A 21,883-nucleotide genomic window follows, 5' to 3' on the forward strand; every position below is an offset into this window, starting at 1 on the left:
AAAAGAAATTTATCTAGCATTTATTTACTTCTTTCCCAATATTCTGTTGTGGTAAAATACATGTAACAAAATGTATCATCTCAACCATTTAAAAATTTACGGTAATAAATAGAATCAGAGTCGTGTGTAACCATCACAACCATCAATCTCCATAACTCTTTTCATCTTGTAAAACTGAAGCTCTGAATTTGTTAAACTCCCCATTCCTCCGCCCTCCAGCCCTTGGCAAACACCTTGCTGTTTCTATGATTTTTGACTTCTCTAAATATGTGATATAAGTGAAATCGTACAGTATTTGTCTTTTGGTGACTGGCTCATTTCACTTAGCATAATGTCCTAAGGGTTTATCCTTGTTGTAGGAAATATAAAATTCTCCTTCCTTTCTAAGGCAGAATAATATTCCACTGTATGTATATATCAATTAGTCAATTATATGCAATTTATATCAATTATATTCCACTGCATGTATCAATATATCAATTTTGTTTATCTTTTCAAAGAACCAGCTCTTAGTTTCATTGATCTCTTCTATTATTTTTTTTCAGTCTCTATTTCATTTATTTCTGCTCTGATCTTTATTATTTCTTTCTTCTGCTAACATTGGGTTTTGTTTGTTCTTTTCTTAGATTGTTTTAGGACTCTGGGAGGGCTCACGCCAAGGAGTACTTCCTAGAGCTTCTGCTGCCAGTGTCCTTGTCCCCACGGTGAGCCACAGTCACTGCCCGCCTCTGCATGAGACCCTCCAACACTCGCAGAATGACAAAAGGTATTGTCGGGGCTTCCGGGAAGATGGCGGAAGAGTAAGACGTGGAGCTCACCTTCCTCCCCACAGATACACCAGAAATACATCTACACGTGGAACAACTCCTACAGAACACCTACTGAACGCTGGCAGAAGACCTCAGACCTCCCAAAAGGCAAGAAACCCCCCACGTACCTGGGTAGGGCAAACGAAAAAACAGAGACAAAAGAATAGGGATGGGGCCTGCACCAGTGGGAGGGAGCTGTGAAGGAGGAAAGCTTTCCACACACTAGGAGCCCCTTCGCGGGCGGAAACGGCGGGTGGCGGAGGGGGGAGCTTCGAAGCCGCGGAGGAGAGCGCAGCCACAGGGGTGCGGAGGCCAAAGCGGAGAGATTCCCGCACAGAGGATCGGTGCCGACCGGCACTCACCAGCCCGAGAGGCTTGTCTGCTCACCCGCCGGGGCGGGCGGGGCTACGAGCTGAGGCTCTGAGGCTCGGGTTTCGGTTTCGGACGGAGCGCAGGGAGAGGACTGGGGTTGGCGGCGTGAACAGAGCCTGCAGGGGGATAGTGCCCTACGGCTAGGCGGGAGGGAGTCCGGGAAAGAGTCTGGACCTGCCGAAGAGGCAAGAGACTTTTTCTTACCTCTTTGTTTCCTGGTGCGCGAGGAGAGGGGATTCAGAGCGCTGCTTAAAGGAGCTCCAGAGACGGGCGCGAGCCGCGGCTAAAAGCGCGGACCCCAGAGACGGGCATGAGACGCTAAGGCTGCTGCTGCCGCCACCAAGGGGCCTGTGTGCGAGCACAGGTCACTCTCCACAGCCCCCTCCCGGGAGCCTGTGCAGCCCGCCACTGCCAGGGTCCCGGGATCCAGAGACAACTTCCCCGGGAGAACGCACGCTGGTGCAACGTCACGCCGGCCGGCGCCTCACGCTGGCGCAACGTCACGCCGCCTCTGACGCCACAGGCCCGCCCCGCCCTCCGTGCCCCGCCCTCCCCCACCCCCGCCCCCGGCCTGAGTGAGCCAGAGCGCCCGAATCAGCGGCTCCTTTAAGCCCGTCCTGTCTGAGCGAAGAACAGACGCCCTCAGGCGACCTACACGCAGAGGCGGGGCCGAATCCAAAGCTGAGCCCCGGGAGCTGTGCGAACAAAGACGAGAAAGGGAAATCTCTCCCAGCAGCCTCAGGAGCAGCGGATTAAATCTCCACAATCAACTTGATGTGCCCTGCATCTGTGGAATACCTGAATAGAAAACGAATCATCCCAAACTGAGGAGGTGGACTTTGAGAGCAAGATTTATGATTTTTTCCCATTTTCCTCTTTTTGTGAGTGTGTATGTGTATGCTTCTGTGTGAGATTTTGTCTGTATAGCTTTGCTTCCACCATTTGTCCTAGGGTTCTATCCGTCCGGTTTTTTTTTGTTTAAAAAAATTTTTTTTTTCTTAATAATTATTTTTTATTTTAATAACTATTATATTTTATCTTACTTTATTTTATTTTACTTTATCTTCTTTCCTTTTTTCCTTCCTTCCCTCCTTCTTTCCTTCCTTCCTCCCTCCCTCCCTCCCTCCTTTCTCTCTTTCTTTCTTTGTACTTCTACTAATTCTTTCTTTCTACTTTTTCTCCCTTTTATACTGATCCGTGTGGATGAAAGGCTCTTGGTGCTCCAGCCAGGAGTCAGTGCTGTGCCTCTGAGGTGGGAGAGCCAACTTCAGGACACTGGTCCACAAGAGACCTCCCAGCTCCGCATAATATCAAACGGAGAAAATCTCCCAGAGATCTCCATCTTAACACCAGCACCCAGCTTCACTCAACGACCAGCAAGCTACAGGGCTGGACATCCTATGCCAAACAACTAGCAAGACAGGAACACAACCCCACCCATTAGCAGAGAGGCTGCCTAAAATCATAATAAGTCCACAGACACACCAAAACACACCACCAGACGCGGACCTGCCCACCAGAAAGACAGGATCCAGCCTCATCCACCAGGACACAGGCACTAGTCCCCTCCACCAGGAAGCCTACACAACCCACTGAACCAACTTTAACCACTGGGGACAGACACCAAAAACAACAGGAACTACGAACCTTTTTGCACCCTGCAAAAAGGAGACCCCAAGCACAGTAGGATAAGCAAAATGAGAAGACAGAAAAACACACAGCAGATGAAGGAGCAAGATAAAAACCCACCAGACCTAACAAATGAAGAGGAAATAGGCAGTCTACCTGAAAAAGAATTCAGAATAATGAATAGTAAAGATGACCCAAAATCTTGGAAATAGAATAGACAAAATGCAAGGAACATTTAATAAGGACCTAGAAGAACTAAAGATGAAACAAACAATGATGAACAACACAATAAATGAAATTAAAAATACTCTAGATGGGATCAATAGCAGAATAACTGAGGCAGAAGAATGGATAAATGACCTGGAAGATAAAATAGTGGAAATAACTACTGCAGAGCAGAATAAAGCAAAAAGAATGAAAAGAACTGAGGACAGTCTCAGAGACCTCTGGGAAAACATTAAACACACCAACATTCGAATTATAAGGGTTCCAGAAGAAGAGAAAAAGAAAGGGACTGAGAAAATATTTGAAGAGATTATAGTTGAAAATTTCCCTAATATGGGAAAGGAAATAGTTAATCAAGTCCAGGGAGCACAGAGAGTCCCATACAGGATAAATACAAGGAGAAATACGCCAAGACACATATTAATCAAACTGTCAAAAATTAAATACAAAGAAAACATATTAAAAGCAGCAAGGGAAAAACAACAACACACAAGGGAATCCCCATAAGGTTAACAGAAGACCTAAATAGACATTTCTACAAAGAAGATATACAGATTGCCAACAAACACATGAAAGAATGCTCAACATCATTAATCATTAGAGAAATGCAAATCAAAACTACAATGAGATATCATCTCACACCAGTCAGAATGGCCATCATCAAAAAATCTAGAAACAATAAATGCTGGAGAGGGTGTGGAGAAAAGGAAACCCTCTTGCACTGTTGGTGGAAATGTAAATTGATACAGCCACTATGGAGAACAATATGGAGGTTCCTTAAAAAACTACAAATAGAACTACCATATGACCCAGCAATCCCACTACTGTGCATATACACTGAGAAAAACATAATTCAAAAAGAGTCATGTACCAAAATGTTCATTGCAGCTCTATTTACAATAGCCCGGCGATGGAAACAACCTAAGTGTCCATCATCGGATGAATGGATAATGAAGATGTGGCACATATATACAATGGAATATTACTCAGCCATAAAAAGAAATGAAATTGAGCTATTTGTAATGAGGTGGATAGACCTAGAATCTGCCATACAGAGTGAAGTATGTCAGAAAGAGAAAGACAAATACCGTATGCTAACACGTATATATGGAATTTAAGAAAAAAACTGTCATCAAGAACCTAGGGGTAAGACAGGAATAAAGACACAGACCTACTAGAGAATGGACTTGAGGATATGGGGAGGGGGAAGGGTAAGCTGTGACAAAGTGAGAGAGGCATGGACATATATACACTACCAAACGTAAGGTAGATAGCTAGTGGGAAGCAGCTGCATAGCACAGGGAGATCAGCTCGGTGCTTTGTGACCACCTGGAGGGGTGGGATAGGGAGGGTGGGAGGGAGGGAGATGAAAGAGGGAAGAGATATGGGAACATATGTAAAAAAAAAAAAAACGCTATTGTCATCAAAATAAATAAATAAATAAATATACTAGTATAATTCTAGGTGAAGTTCTAAGAAAAAAGATTAGATCTAAGATTAATATGTCCTTTTTGATTGTCAAGATCTAATTTTATAATATAGGTAGATATTAAAAAAATTTTTCCTATGAACTTTTACATCTCTATATATTTATATATTTCATGTTTTGTGATAGGGAATTCTGGATATTTAGTGTAGTATTTTAATTTACACATTTAAAAAGTTCTGGAAATATGTTTCAAATTTTCTGGTTTCTTTGCACTTATTCACAATCCCCAATTGACATTAGGGATAATTCTTTCTTTCTCTGTTATAGCAAGAACGTAAGTCAAAAACACATACCAAGTAAAATAAAATGTTATATTAAAATAAAATATTATATTTTCTGTATTAAAATAAAATGTTATATTTTCTGTCAACACTCTTTGTATGAAAAGCTGTAAGTTGAACTTTAAGTTGCACATCAGAATCACCTGTTAGGTGTTTTTTTTTTTTTTTTTTTTGCGGTACGCGGGCCTCTCACTGTTGTGGCCTCTCCCGTTGCAGAGCACAGGCTCCGGACGTGCAGGCTCAGTGGCCATGGCTCATGGGCCCAGCCGCTCCGTGGCATGTGGGATCTTCCCGGACTGGGGCACGAACCTGTGTCCCCTGCATCGGCAAGCGGACTCTCAACCACTGCGCCACCAGGGAAGCCCCAGCTGTTAGGTTTTTAAAAAATATACTTTTTTGAATCTCCACCATCAATGATTCTTGTGGTGGGCTTCGTCCATTTTCTTTTTCTGTGTTCCCCAGATTATTCTAACACATATTCATATTTGAGAACAACTGATTTTAAAAATGTAAGAGTTTTTGTACTCATTTAAAGTCTGAGTTTCAGTTATTAGGTAATAACTCACCAGTAAATTATCTAACATCTTCTCTGCATCATCTGTTAAGATCATTAGAGGTCTGGTTGGAATAAATTAGAGCACTTGACAACCATAGAATATATGTCCTGGACCCCTATAGCCCTAAGGAACATTGGGCATATTTATCATTATCACAGACAACATGCAGGGTATAATCCAAAAGTTTGAGTTTCAAAAGTTACGTAAACTTTTTTTTTTCTTTCTAATGAATCATCTCACATCTCTTACATTGTAAATTCAGAGCCCTATTGGTTTGCTAGTGACCAGAATTACTTAATGCTGCTTCCTAAGATTCCATTTTACATAGAATTAATAAGTCAATACATGGGCTTACTTTATTCACCGAGAAGGACAGATTAGATAGAATAATATGAACAGGGAGTGAGAGATTCCTAAAGTGTGTGTCAAGTTGATTATGGGCAATAAAGCCCCAGAGCAGAGACACAATAATGATTTCTAACAAAGATCAGCATCAAACCAAAGGTTAAGACAATTTACAGTACAAATGTTTATAAAAAAACTGTTAAAGAAAAAAAGTCATAAATTTCCAGCTAACCTAATGATGCATTAACTAATGACATGCTTCATAAGAATATACTGTGACTTTGGAAAATAGGCTTGTACTTAAATGGTTATTTTATATCATCCATGTATATAAAAAATAGTTTCCAAAGTAGGATTAACACTGATAAAAGCTGTCCTATATAACATAATAAAATACTAACACTAGAAAACAAAGAAAGAGCAACTTCCAAAGCTACTTTATCATTCCCTGAAAAGAACTGTTCAATATCCCACCTGCTTAATCACTAGCTCATATTGCCAAAGGGATGGACCTAACAGTTTGCTTTGAGTGGTATATCTTACAAGAAGTAAAGACACTTGACCCACTCTCAGTGCCTATGACAAGAACATCGACCGTACATCACAATGATGGGAGTGATACTCAGTATACTTTCCTTTATCTCTCTCCTTCATCTTTGTCTCTGTTCCACTCTTCAGTTTCTCAATTTGAATGTTGCTAATATTTACAGATTTACTTTTGAGGTTTAACATCAGAATTCAATGTTGACAACATCTTCTTGGCATTGAATTAGCCAATACATTTCAACAGTTTCAAAATATTACTTCAGCTCTATTATGTTTCAGATATCATTTTAATTTATTTGCATTTTGCTGAGTGTAAAACCTCTCTGTAGTTTGAAAAGTACAATAGAAAGTATTAATATAAATTGGATATATGTGTTGAAAAGTAGGTTGTATCAATCGAATACAATTGAACGTGTTCAAGAAATTTAGCTTTGGGAACAAATTTTAAATCATAGTAAATCCAGTTTTAATATGTATTTATATTTTCTTGCATGTCTTTACCTTAAGTCAGATTAGTAGGTTTATTATTTTTTATTTTTTATTATTTTATTGCAGTAAGAATATTTAACATGAGATATACCTTCTTAATATGTCTTTCCTTGTGTAATACAGTAATGTTAACTAGAGGCACAATGTTTTACAGCAGACTTCTAGAACTTAATCAGCTTATATAACTGAAACTTTATACTTGTTGAAAATAGCAAATCCTATTTCTCCTTCCTCTAGTCCCGGGCAACCACCATTCTGCTCTTGGCTTCTACGTGTTTGACTATTTTAGAAACCTCCTATAAGTGGATCAGGAAATATTTTTTCTTCTGTGACTGGTTTATTTCACTTAGCATAGTATCCTCAGGGTTAATAGATGGTGTCACATAGGGCAGGATTTCCTTGTTTTCTAAATGTATATACACCACATTTTTTTTCGATAGCTGGACATGATGCATTGGGTGAAAGAAAGTGCTGTAAATGGACTTTTAGTAGTACGTTGGTGAGGTATGGGGACCTGGGAAGCATCCTATGATTAGTCTATGATTAGGTCCTATGATTAGGTCTCAGCATGGATTATGCATTTCAATTGGGCAGGATGGCTAAAGTGGGCTGGTATTTCCTTCTCCCACGTGGAAGGCTACAATTGACTAGAGTTGAATATATCCCTTCCCCAGGTCAGTTAGGCTCTGATAAAACCCCAACAGGTTAAGCTCCAATTAGTTTCTCTGAAGGCAGAGCTTGTTAAGAACGGAATGCTCTAGCACGTTTCAAAATGCCTTTTTACTGTCCTCCTGTAGGAGGCATGAGGGAACTTTTTTATTATATTCACTGTGAGAACAAGTTCAAGCTCCTGGAAGAAAAAATGAGTGGGGCCCCCTATGACTAGGTCTCCCTGGAGTTTTGACTCAGTTTTGTCCACACTGAGCCTTCAGTCATTTGTTAATTACAGTTCAGGTTTCCTTACACTGGCAATGGGTCCCTCAGCAGTTTCCGTTTGTGGGTTTCTACTCAGCTAAGTTGTGATTCTCATTATTCGCCTCTTGGGCTCTCCAATTTTGCATGGTGTGGTTTTAGAGTCTGAATGTTTGTGCCCCCAAATTCATATGTTGAAAGTCTAATGCCCAGGGTAATGACGTAGAAAGTAGGACTTTGGGAGGTGATTAGGTTAGGAGGACCCTCAAGAATGGGATCAATGCCCTTATAAAAGGCCCAAGAGAGATCCTTGTCCCCTTCCACCTTTTAGGACACAGAGAGAAGTCAGCAGTTGTAACTGGGTCCTTCACCAGAACCCAACCACACTGGCACCCTGATCTTGGACTTTCAGGCTCCAGAACGGTGAGGAATAAGCTTCTGTCATTTGTAAGCCGTTCAGTCTATGGCATTTGTTATAGCAGTCGGAATGGGCTGAGATAAGCGCTCTGCCCTGGGACCTTACTTGTACTGTGGACCCAAGAAGAACTGGTACTTTTTCAGTTCAGTTTTTCACTTGGTGTTGGGACAAAGTGGTGCTATCCAGATTTTGTAATTGTTGGGCTGGAAGTTTGACTTGATTTTTTAAACAATAAATTTTTTCCTTAAAAATATCTTGTTGGAATAACCATAACCTGTAAGTACATTTAATCTGTACGATTTGCCTTCATTTCACCTGCAATCATCTCTATAATCTATACAACATGCCCTAAATTTCTGGCTAAGGAAATTGCTTTTAATTCTTTCTTAAGGATGTAAGAAATTCTGTGCTTAATACCAAGAGAATTTTTCTACTTATTGCAATCAATTATTTCAGTTTTAGTTAGCACAATGATGAATTAAAATCTCTAATTAGTACAGACTTTTAAAACTTTAATTCCCACGAAGTGCCGTTAAATATAAATTGTTCAGACATTTAAACATCAGTCATATAAATCACATTAAAGATGCTACTTAGTCCCTGATTTATTTTAAAGAGCATTAAATCTTATTAACATTCCAGTTATCTACTCTTAATATTAATTATTATGGGTATTTGTGAGATACCTTGTCAACTTAAAGTCATCAAGGGATGAATGGCACATGACTGTCTTGCACCAGATATTTCTCTGGTTGTATATATTGCAAGTCTTGTATGGAAAGATGAAATATAGAATTTGACAGCCAGCCACCTAAAATTAATTGAATATTTAGAAGAAAACATTTTATTTAGAATTTAGTATCCAAAGAAAAGTATGGTATGGCTTCAGTGATAATATGGAAAAATGTATCATGTAATTACAGGAACATTTTTACTTCATAGTTTCGAGGATTATCTGTATTACTTATAAGATATATGCACTATGATTTATTACATGATGGTACAGATTACATTGAACAAGGCAATAACAGCAAACAGTTCACCACTAAGGTGACCTTCACATCCACAGGGCTGCTAAACAAGTTCTTTTTGGAAAATGAGTGTTTGGGACCTTATTTTTACTAATAGAATCATTTATATTTGTAAAATAAATTTGAAAATGACACAAAATGCTTTTTTCCAATAAACCAAAATATATTTAAAAAATTGAAATATTAACAGTAGGCTATACTGTATTCCAACTACATTAGCGGCCATTCTGTTCTTTGAATGATTCCTTGATATTATCACATTGGATAAGCTAAGAGGATTGTTTCTGAATATATCAGTAAAGCTTATTCAATTTTATTTCTTTATATATGGCTTCTCCCCACTTTTTGCTTTTCTATATATTTGTATCAAAAGGAAGAAATGCAATTAAATTATTTCATTAAAATACAGGCAAAAACTCAATTATTTTTTCCACTTTATGCATTTGTACCCGATATTCCTCCCTCATGGAATGTCTTTTCCATTCCTCTCTCCCTAATCCTAGTTTTCACTTCTTTCACATTGGGTTATCTCTGGCTACTGCGGCAAACATTAGGTTTGTTCTGCAGGACTGCAACAATTTTTGTCTGCCTTATTAACCTTGGCCTTATATTTTTACCTTTCCCAGCACATAGTGAGCTTTCAAATAGGTATTGATGGAATTAATTGAAATATTTCAGAATGTACCGGCTTCTGAATAGATTATAAACCTTGTAAAGATGGGTACAGGTTTAATACTGTTTTTACATCCCTCTAACACTCCTAATTCCTAATTCCACTGCCTGCTTTTCAGTTCTCTGCAGTGATCTTTTTACTTCTCTGCAGTATTTGACAATTTAAGCAATACTGTAATCTTGTACTTTTTGTCCCCTGGATTTGACCATATCATTTTCTAGGCAATTTTGTTCATGTTTCTCCAGAAATGTCTTAGGTTTGGGTACTCTCAATTTTTTAATTTCTGCTTTGCTTTGCTTTCTTTCTCTATGTTTTATCCTGGCCAATCTTACTTGCTTCCATTACTTAAATTATTAGCTATTCCTTGACAAGAATAATAATGAGTAACTTTTATTACATGCTTTCCAGCTTCTAGAAACTTAATCTGCATTCTTTCACCAGACCCAATGACATAGATTCTCATACTGTTCCCATATCACAAATAAGGAAAATGAGAGATCACATCGCATGCTTATGGTGATGTAGTTAATTATGTCGGAGTCAGGTTGCAGACCAGATTCTGAGCGTCTATTACCCTGTATTACATTACTCTCTAATTATTTTAGACTGTATCTTTCCAATGCTTAGATTTCTCCTGACCCACATTCCAACCGTCTATTAAGTATATCTATTTGAGATGCTTTACAGAGAAATCAAGTTCTACTCTTGAACGTGAACATTTGTTACAGTTTCTCTATGTTTCCTGCTCATTTAATGATGCCTCAACCATTCAGCTGTCTAAGCTAGAAACCTCACAAGTGTCTTTATTAAGCCTTTTCACCCTCTGCAGGTAGCGGTCCTCGAATCCTTCCAGTTCTACTGCAGAAATATCCTTGACATGACTGCTTATCCCTAATCCAAACGATCACTGTTCCTTTCTTAACTACACTGTTGTCATAGTTTTATCTTCAAATTCAACCTCAGTGATGCTGGTAGAGTTATTTCTGTGGAAATATAGATTTGAATTTATCTTTTATTTAAAACCTTCCTTGCTCCCCTTACGTACATAATAAACTCCAACATTTTAATGGAAATATTCATAGCTCCAGTCTCTGTTTTAGCCTTGCTTCTTTTAGCTTTCTCCCCAACTCCACTTCCAAGAAACCTATATTCTAGACCCCAAATATTTCTAACACAGTAATGAGTTGGTCACGCTCTTTGTTCCTCTGGGCCTTTACTCATGCTGTTCTCTGTCTGAAATATTATTTCCTTCCTTTCAACCCAGTGGAGTTCATTTAACCTTCAAGGCATAGCTCAAATTACATCTTCTCTCTAAGGCCTTTCTGCTACCAACTGCAACTCCTCCACCTTGGACAGAATCCATTACTACTTTCTTAGGGCTCCAAATCTCTTTGTACTCATCCTGACTGTAGAAATTATTACAATATATTTTATTGTTTTTTGTGCTTTGCGGCATGGCTGTATTCTCCCTTGAAAGTTAAAAAACTGGCTGTACGGCTTCCCTGGTGGCGCAGTGGTTGAGAGTCCACCTGCCGATGCAGGGGACACGGGTTCGTGCCCCGGTCCGTGAAGATCCCACATGCCACGGAGCAGCTGGGCCCGTGAGCCATGGCCGCTGAGCCTGCGCGTCCGGAGCCTGTGCTCCGCAACGGGAGAGGCCACAACAGTGAGAGGCCTGCGTACCGCAAAAGAAAAAAAAAAAACAAAAACTGGCTGTAATCAGTTTTCTCTTTTAATCCTGAATATGAATACAAAAAGGTCAATATGAGGTAAGGAACAAAAATGTTTTCTATATATTGGACATAAAAATGTATGAAATATATATGTTTTCCTTTGGATTTTATTTCCTTCTGTTATGCTTATTAAGTTTAGCAAATTTGGAAATATTATTATAATGGTAACAGGACACAAAGAATTAGAATTAAAGTCATATAAACATTTATCTAACTTTATATGTATCTCTGAATGTTTGTATTTGGCCATTTGTTAATAATGACTAAAGACATAAGGTTTAATTTGTTGGAGTTTTCTAACCATATTTATACAAATAAAAATAATTTTATGGTTCCCATAGAGTCTGTGATATGAACAATTCTGTATCTGTTCCCTTTACAATTTTTCTTTGAGTGGTACCTATATCAGTTTGATTAATAATTGTTACTAAAAGTTATTTGCTTTAGATTTAAAATTTATTTACTGACTATTATCAACAGCTTTACTAAGTACAGCTGCAAGAAGTTTGACATAATTTAAGCATAAGGGCTTTGAGATGAGACAGACCTGGGATATAATTTCAGCTCTATTATTTATTCGTCGTTAGATTAAAGGCATGTATGTAACGCCTCTGAATCTCAGTTTTGTCTTCTGTAATATAGGGTAAGAATGACTTTTTGGAAACCTGTTTTGAGTATTAAAAATGATATACATAAAGGTCCTAAGCTAAGGCAATAGACGCTCCGTAATTGGTAGTTGTTAATATTGTTACTCATATTACTATAGTGAATAGATCCTTCCTGTAGTGTTTCTAAAAAAGTTTTTTTTATTATCTTCAATATCATCATGAATTCTCCTGTGTCATGATTTAGGGGAGGGTTGTCTTCAGCATTTGATTGAACGATGTCTGATGTGTCAGAATGGAAGTTACGTGATGAATGTGGGTGTGGAGATCTCTGCCACACGGTTGATTTGTGTGTGTTCCCTCTGAACCATCAGAGCAGCCTTACTAGCCAACGTGGAGGTTAAGTCACCTCCCTCTTCTGATTCTCAGTTGACAAGAGATTGAACATTGGAATGACAACACCTAACTTCTTTTTCCTTTCCTTTCTAAAAATGTTATTGGAGTATAGCTGATTTACAATATTGTGTTAGTTTCAGGTGTATAGCAAGGGGATTCAGTTACACATATACATATATTCATTCTTTATCAGATTTTTTTCCCATATAGGTTATGACAGAATATTGAGTAGAGTTCCCTGTGCTGTACAGTATGTCCTTGTTGGTTATCTATTTTATATAAATATCTATATAATTTAGTGGCTATTGCTTAATTCTAGTCCACTACCTTAATATGGGCTTCAGAATATCCTTAAAACACTTGTGTAAAATATTTTTTACATATTACTGAATTTCATCTTAATTACATGTTTTTAGGAAAAAAATGAAGTGACTATTCTTTATAAGTTCTCATGCCTGTAAAGGGATTGTGCTTCTGATTCTTAATGTTTGGGGTAATTCCTAATAATACAAAAGTGGGTGTGGCTATATCCCGTAACACACTAGAACAAAAGGAAATAGTTAAGGCTCCCATTTCATTGTTAAAGTTACATATAAAAAAGTGAAAGATGGGGCTAGAGGGAGTCATTTGAGATAGGATCAGCATTGGAACAAAGAATCACTGTGGGAGAATTTGGATGCAGTGGTGAGAATAGTCCGGTAGGTTTACTCACATTTGGGTTTTTGTTTCCTTATGTGCACCTGTCTATTCCAGCAGTTCTACTTATATTTTAGAGGCTTAGAGGTTGAGTTGCACTCCACAGAGCCTTGGTATTCCACTGATTTTTTTTTTTTCAAGAGAAATTCATGTCTATTTTTTCAAGACTTTTCAATGATCTCAGTAATAGAAACGGAGAATGCCTAACCCAAAAGGTTGGTTTTGCTACTAATCTTTCCTCCTCTCCCTGCCAACCCCCTTTCCCCCACATCAGCATGTTAACCTTCCTATTTATTTTGTTTAAGCTAATTTCTTTTTTAAAATTGAACTAGAATTGATTTACAATGTTGTGTTGGTATTCCACTGATTTTTAATTATACATAGGAATAACTCAACAAATATTCATCAGACAAATAGCAGATAGTGGCAATATTATGGGGAAAAATATAGCAAAGCAGGAGGATAAAATTCCCTGGTTAGTTTTGACGCAATTTCTAATAGGGTAATCAGAGAAGACTTAATAATAAGGTGGCATTGAAGAAAGCCCTGAGGAAATGAGGGAGAAATCCATGTGGGTACTAGAGGAAGCTCTGTAAGTAGAGAGAAAGCATGTGCAAAGACCCTGAGGTGGTGTATTCAAGGGAAACCAGGAACTCAGAGTAAGGGGGAGAGAATTAGGAGATAAAGTGAGGCCGGGTCATGAGGTATTTGTGGAAATTAAAAGTATGTTAGAATTTGCTCTGTATGAGCCAGAATTTGTTTTCTTTTGTTAGAAGAATTTCTTTTGTTAGAAGAATTTGAGCAGAGGAATGCCATACCCTGGCGTCTGTGTTGAGGGTGTACTGTAGGAGAGGCAAGGACAGACACAGAGACTACGATTAGGTAGAAGTTTTTGCAATAAGTCAACTGAGAAATGATAATGGGTTTCTAGTGTCATTGGGGAGGTGAAAAGAGGTAGTTACACACTGGATATATTTGATGATGCAAGAGAAAGAAGGTATAGGTCAGAAATTTCAGGATTCAGGGTACAAGTAGAATGTTAGCTTACCTATGAGCAAAGACAATTGATCTCTGGGTAGAGACAGGTGAGTTGGTGAGTGTGATGTTGAAAACTTGTGAAAGTTCTCTTCCAACTACTTACATTTCTTTCAGTGAAAAAGGAAAGAGAGACACTGAAAGTGAGAAAGTGGATGGAGATTTTAGAGCCTAGAGGAGAGGAGAAGTTGTAAAATAATTTGGGAGAGGAAATGGAGCATCTGGGAGGATAGAGGGACTTAGGAAAGTAGTACAATTACCAGATAGTAAGTACGGACCACTTGAAGTTACTGGCTTTGATTTTAAAATCAGATCTTTTTTACATAGGTGTGTGTCTTCCTCTATCCATATTCTTCTGAGTAGATGAGGTACAAAACATGAATTGCATTGGATTTCAGTAGGATTCGAATTTTGTCCTGTGAACAGAACAAGTGCATATAGCAAAGAGGGCAGGAGACCTGAGGGTCTGTTCAGGGAGTGATTTTAGAGATGGGCCATGTAATCCACACTGGATAGGAGGGAACTGAGGACATGAAGATCAGTTGAAGGTTAGTGAAAAGATATCTTGGTGTAATTGAAGCACTTTCGTGTAAGGGTACCAGAGAGCATGACATTCAGAGAGTTAAGATGCTTGAAACTGAGATTGTGTAAGGTATGGTCATTTGTCACTACAGGTCAGACATAAGATTGAAGGAAGGAGAAGAAGAGGTTAAAATGGGGTAGAAGATCATCGAAAGAGAGGAGATTCAGTTACAAGTAGGTGGGTATTGAAATCAATATACTATATTATTTTGTAATAAAAGAGACAGTGTGAGAGAGAATTTCATTAATTCATAAACTAAAATCATCGAGAAATGACTTTGGTTTAGACATCTGTAGATTACCGCAACAAGTCTGAGTTGATAACATCTGACCAAATGAAATTTAAAGACAGAGCTCTTAATCTCTCTCTTAGCAACAAACCATTGTATTCTTTGCTAGTTTCCATAGTACTCTGCTATCTTTATAATATATTATCTTCTACTCCTTTTTTTCCATAGAGAAGACCTTTATGATGCTAATGATTTACTTTTAGCTACTCTTCTTTTCCCAGAGTGAGGCTGCCCCCTGATGCGGCCCCCAGACACACTGTGGAAACTCTTGTAGCCACCCCGGTCTTACTTTAATGCTACTTGTGCTCACTCTTCTGGGATCCACTGGAGCAATATTGTTTCCAGGACATTAATAGTTTTGTATTCAAGTCTTATAAACAAAGGGACAAAACTGGGTTATATAATCAAATACACTTGGGGGAACATCAGTAAAATCGGTCTTAACCTCTCAGAGTCTTTAATAAATGGATGGGCTTTGTGAGTCTCTGAGACAGCTCTAATAAGCTCTGTTTCTCCAACATTTCGTGTCATCTTGGGGAATCAGTGTTCCTCAGAGCTAATATTTTGGTATATTCTGAACTGCAGCTGTGTAAACTTCATTTACTCTGTGCCTTAGCTTATGAATGAATGAATAATCATAATATCCAACACTTTTTTGTGGCAAGCAGACACTCTTTAATGTTCTTATATGTATATTAGCCTATTCAGTCCTCAATACAACCCCAAAATGTGGGTGCTATTATTGATCTCTGTATTTTAGTTTATATCTTATTTTATTTTATTTCTTAATTGTTTTCATTGCAGTTTCAATGACAGAGTCTTTCGTGCAAGTTTCCATCATAAAAAACCCATTTTTATACCCATCATCACAAAGTCTAGGCCTGCACTGTCCAGTATGGCAGCCACTAGCCACTGATCTCTGTATTTGAGATGAATAAACTGAGGCACAGGGAAATTACGTCACTACCCATATACTCACACGGCTGGTAAGGGGTAGAATTCTGGATCCTGGCAGTTTAGCTTCAGGGTATGTATTCAGCCCACTAATAATAAAAGGAAATTTAGGAAATTTCCTTTCCTAAATGGAAAGGAAGTGAGGATACAAAATGATGATCAGAAAACCAAAGATTAGTTATAGCAACAGTATATGTATTTCTTAAGATATGTGAAACAACTATAAAAGAACCAGTATGACAGCACCTTTTGTTTGGACTGATAAAATACAGACAGACCATTTGAAAAATCTCTGCCTAATACACTTTGGTATGCAGAGCAGAAAGCCCAAAGACCTGATTGAAAAAGATTTCTATAATGGTTAAATCCCATGTATGTGGAAATAGCCCAGAAATAGTAATGACAATGCAGAGCATTGGGTAAGACTTTGTTTATTTTTTAATGTTAAATTCCATGGAGATTGCAAACTCTATACAGTTAGATGTGAACTTACAGCATGTGTATGTGTGCGTGTGTGTGTGTTTGTACATATATGTGTGTTTGTTATTTTATTGTGTTTTTAATACCTTGTTGGATTATTGTATATTCTTATGTTGGCTGGGTTTGGAAAAACAGCCCTAGGTATTTAATCTTTGGGGGACTGATCGATTTTAATTATATTTGGTCGTAGTCAGACAAGCAAAGATGTATTGTTTTAGAACAGGCTTACAGTAAATCTCAACTAGTAGCTATAAAACTGAAGGTTCATAGACCCTACCACAAGTGCTCTAAAGCTAAAAGCAAAGTTGTTTGTACATAAATAAATTTGTTAAATTGTTTGCTGATATGGACATTTTTCTATGGAAGATTCTATATCATTCATTAGATAACAGATCCTTTACTCCTCAGGCCTCCTGAGAGAGTAAAATTATTTCTTTCCAAAAGTGCGTGTGTGCATGAATATGTGTGTGTGTGCGTGTGTGTGTGATATCTGGTTTTGACACATCACGGCCACCTAAGATTTGAAATATGGCATTACGGGTGAAAGTAGACATTTAGATTGAGTGTCCCCTTGACTTTGGATACATTCCGCTGTCTCCAGTTTATCCTGGATGGTGTGATTTGAGGGAGTTTGAAATTGACTTTGCTATGTAAATTACAGGCTGTGGCATTTCTGTTGAACTGCTTCAAATATAATTGAAGAGGAACCGGCTACAGTTAGAATCTATCTGCTCACAAACTTCTTATTTGGATCTTAAGTATAAACTTCCTTTTTTTGTTGGTAAGTAATTAAATGGCATAGGGAAAAGAAGTGCTGAAGCTAAAAGTGATCTGAGGAAGCTGAATTCCTCCCACATTTTATGGGAAAAACACTCTAAAGAAAAAATATGCATTTTATGTTTTTCAATAATACATTATTTGGTTTCAGATCAAACCATGAGAGACAAATGAATGGAACTTGTGTTTAACATTAAGTTTCCCCTGAATAACTGTTAGTATCAATTACACAGCTATTGTGCACACCAGTGATTTTCTTATTTTTCTGCTCAAGTGGGAAGTGCATTTAGTATGGATGAAATGCTATCGTCTGAGCTTTTCCCATTGTTTGGATTATAATTTCAGTACTTCTTTGGTATGAAGAAAACAACACTAAAACTACTAAATAACTGCTCTTTTTGAACATGTTAATACCTGTTTATAATTATTTGGCAACTAATTTTAAAAGTATGTTGACTAATGTATTAAAGATCTCAAAGTCTTAGTTTACTCCCTATTGCTCACTTGTTTTCAATTCATTTATTTGTAAAATTAAAAATGTACTGCATTATTTATTTTATAAGTCTTATCATTGATAAGGGTAAAACAATTCCACTGCAAGTACTTTTTAACAGAATTATTGCACAAGGGTTAAGTGTAAGTATTGACTAAATTTGCACCTGTTTTATAGTGGAATGTGCAGAAAATATTTACTGGAGTTTTCAGTGCTTATTGGTGCAAGGTCCGTAAGATTTGTTTAGTTTTCTTTTAAAAAGCTTCATAAACCTCATATGTTTGCAAATTTTATTTCCTTCCACTCTGTATCTGACCTACTACTGGCTTCTTTATAAATGTCCTTTGCTATATCCAGTTATAGAAATTTAGGACACTTTTATCCAATTTGCATAGTACTTGTATAAACAATTCTCTTTCTTTATTTGGTATTTTTGAAAAAGCCCTTTTTCTTGGTATATATGTAATGTTACTATTCATTTAAAGATTTGTTCCAGAGGTTTTGTGCATTATCACTCAGCCCCTTATTTGATTATTTTAAAATATTGTTGAAATTTAAATTTGTCCAATGGCTCTACATCTGACTTAAAAATAGTCTATTTTGGAGAATTAATGTAATGTAGATTTATCTTATGTATGCTTGGAAACATACATACATATATGTGTTATATAATCTACATTTTCAGAATAGAATTAGTATAAATGAATAAAAAATTCTTACTTGTCTTTCTGGGTGAACAATGAAATTGCACATGAAATGCAATCAATTATCCAATGATACTGCACGAATGGAGAATGAATTATAGGAAAAACAAACCAACTAAAGGGATGAGTAACAGCAGGACCTATTCGACATCATAAAGCTCGGGTCTTAACTTCTGTTCTCTGATCCCTAGGAGATTGTGGATAGAAGTATATTTCAACACAGGGAGATAAGCTCGGTGCTTTGTGACCACCTAGAGGGGTGGGGTAGGGAGGGTGGGAGGGAGATGCAAGAGGGAGGAGATATGGGGATATATGTATACATATAGCTGATTCACTTTGTTATAAAGCAGAAACTAGCACACCATTGTAAAGCAATTATACTCTAATAAAGATGTTAAAAAAAAATTCGGGGAGGGTCTGGCCCAGACATTGTCAATCACCAAAAAAAAAAAAAAAAAAAGTATATTTCAATATAATGATATCCTTTATAGTATTATTTACTTTTTGGAGTACTTAAAAAAACATTATTATGACAAACATTTCACTAAACTTCCAGATGTGTCCATGTCACACCAAAGGTGAAAAACCTTTATTGGATATAATAAAAATAGCTAATATTTTATCATTGCTGACAAAGTGACACCCACTATTTAAAAAATTTTACTTATGTTCATTGATTAAATCCAACAATCCCAGGAGGTAGGTATCATTATTAGACTTCATTTTACAGAAGAGGTAACTGGATCACAGAGCGGTTAAATGATTTACTGAGAGTCACACAGCCATAACTGCAATTCTGGCTACAGAGATTGTATCTTAATATTTTAGTGCATCTAGATATAATAGCAGCTTTTAAGATAAAATAAAAAATGTTACTGGGGGCTTCCCTGGTGGCGCAGTGGTTGAGAGGCTGCCTGCCGATGCAGGGGACACGGGTTCGTGCCCCGGTCCGGGAGGATCCCACATGCTGCGGAGCAGCTGGGCTCTTGAGCCGTGGCCGCTGGGCCTGTGCGTCTGGAGCCTGTGCTCCGCGGCGGGAGGGGCCACGGCGGTGAGAGGCCCGCGTACCGCAAAAAAAAAAAAAAAAAAAAAAAGTTACTGAATGCAAGTTCATGCACCCTTCACACAGTGAGGCCAAAACAAACCAATATGTCGGAGTTTGGAGCAGAGAAAGGTTTATTGCAGGGCCAAGTAAGGAGAACGGGTGGCTCTTGCCCCCCAAAACACTGAACTCTCTGAAGGGTTTCAGCAAAGCACTTTTAAAAGGCAAGGTGAGGGAGGGGTGTGGTTATTTGTTGCAAACTTCTTGGTGTCGGAATCCTTCGTTCTCGCAACTGTCCACGAAGGTCAGGTCACTATGTTCCTGTAAATCTCCAACAAGACAAATGTTATTCTCGGTTCTGCAACTTTTCATCTCTATATGAATGGGAAAATGTTATACCCTTAAAGGTCAGAGCCTTGAGAATGGGCTATCCTGTATGTTTCAGGCTGTAGGCAACATTCTTAACCTGTAGCAAAAGTGATAGAATACAAAGACTAAAGTAAAATATGGAATCAGATTTGTTCTTCCCTATTACAAAAATATAATGGATTTTAAAAGATGTCAGAACATTTCTTACAGATATGTTACTAGTATTTTAATAGGATTTCTTAAAATATAAGTTTTTAAAATAACATTTTGTTTACTTATATTTGTACAGCAGTATATTTTGATTTGCATTTTTTAATTTATGAGAATTTCTATTCTCAGTTCAAAATCTCGATCAGTTACAACAGATTATCAATGAATCATGATGTGAGAAGAAGCACACAGACAAATATCAATGATACATAAATGCATTGTTTGATAGCATTACGCCACTGATCCTTCCTTACCTGATTACCTTCCAGCAATCCTCATGAATTGGTTTGCAGTACTTTTACTTAACCCCTAATGAGTCTGATATAATAGTCTGCAAATTGTTGCAGGTTTATATGACTCTTTTAGTTAATGAGGTACCATGGGCTTACTAATGAATGCATCAATAAAACAACCTCTATTCCTCTATATTTGGCCGAAAAATGATTCACGTACTGTAACTACTGCATTTAGAGAGTAAATTTTAAATCACATAACTTCTAACCATGAGAGAAATCTAGTGCTTGCTGACATGATATATGTTCTCTAACACAGGTGTGTACATTCATCTTTTGAAAAGTCTATTTTGCTAAAGGAATGGTAAACACTTGTATTTCTGCTTTTATTAGATTTTAAAGGAATAAAACGATGGAGCACAGTTGTTGCTTTTTTTTTCTTTTTTTTTTTCCTGATTTCATTCAATGTAGCCGTGATGGCTATCAACCATCCACGCTACTGTTGCAGTTTTACTACATAGACCAGTTCTTGATTTATTAACTTTCAGACTCAGGCTTTGCTGTGTTGTTACATTCTTTGGCTTACACAGCACCTGTGTAGACCTCTGGTGATACAGTTTTATTTATTATTCATGCAACTTTCCAGGACAAATAGGAGACCAACTGGTTTGGAGGTCATCACCATGATTTAAGATCAAGCTATTTGACTTCTGAAGTCTTCAGTAATATCCTTCTGATTTCCTTGTAAATGAGGCAGTCCAACCAGCTACAATGCAACATAGAATGTCCTGACCTTTGGAAAGTGAATAAACTAAATGAAAAGGAATTTAAGACATGGCTTTCCTGTTCATTTTAACTCATCATTTTACATGTTGTTATATCTTTTGTAGAATGGGTGGGCATAAAGGAGCTGCTATGTCATCAATCTCCAGAAAGAATTCTCTGAAAACAGGGGTTTTGCCTAGTTGAATTTGACCATTTGTTATCATTAGAGGACTGTTTGTAAAAAACAAGAATTTCTTCTTAGCTGACAATGCAGGAACATCAAAGGCCTAAATAATCAAGACTCAGGGAAGAGTTTTGGACTCATTCATCGTCCTCAAACACGAACTTCCCCTTCTAACTTGGCAACACACATATTTTTATTTATTTATTTATTTAACACCTTTACTGGAGTATAATTGCTTTACAATAGTGTGTTAGTTTCCGCTTTATAACAAAGTGAATCAGCTATACATATACATACATCCCCATATCTCCTCCTTCTTGCATATCCCTCCCACCCTCCCTATCCCACCCTTCTAGGTGGTCACAAAGCACTGAGCTGATGTCCCTGTGCTATGCGGCTGCTTCCCTCTAGCTATCTATTTTACATTTGGTAGTGTATATATGTCCAACACACATATTTTTAAGATCATGCTTCAATCATTATTTACACACCTGCAATCAGAGTGACATTTGATTTGAGTAGAAAACTGCTTTAGAAACAATGAACCAAATTCTTTCAT

The sequence above is a fragment of the Grampus griseus genome, assembly GCF_964374135.1.
Source record: "Grampus griseus genome assembly, chromosome: 4".
Classification (NCBI taxonomy): Eukaryota; Metazoa; Chordata; class Mammalia; order Artiodactyla; family Delphinidae; genus Grampus; species Grampus griseus.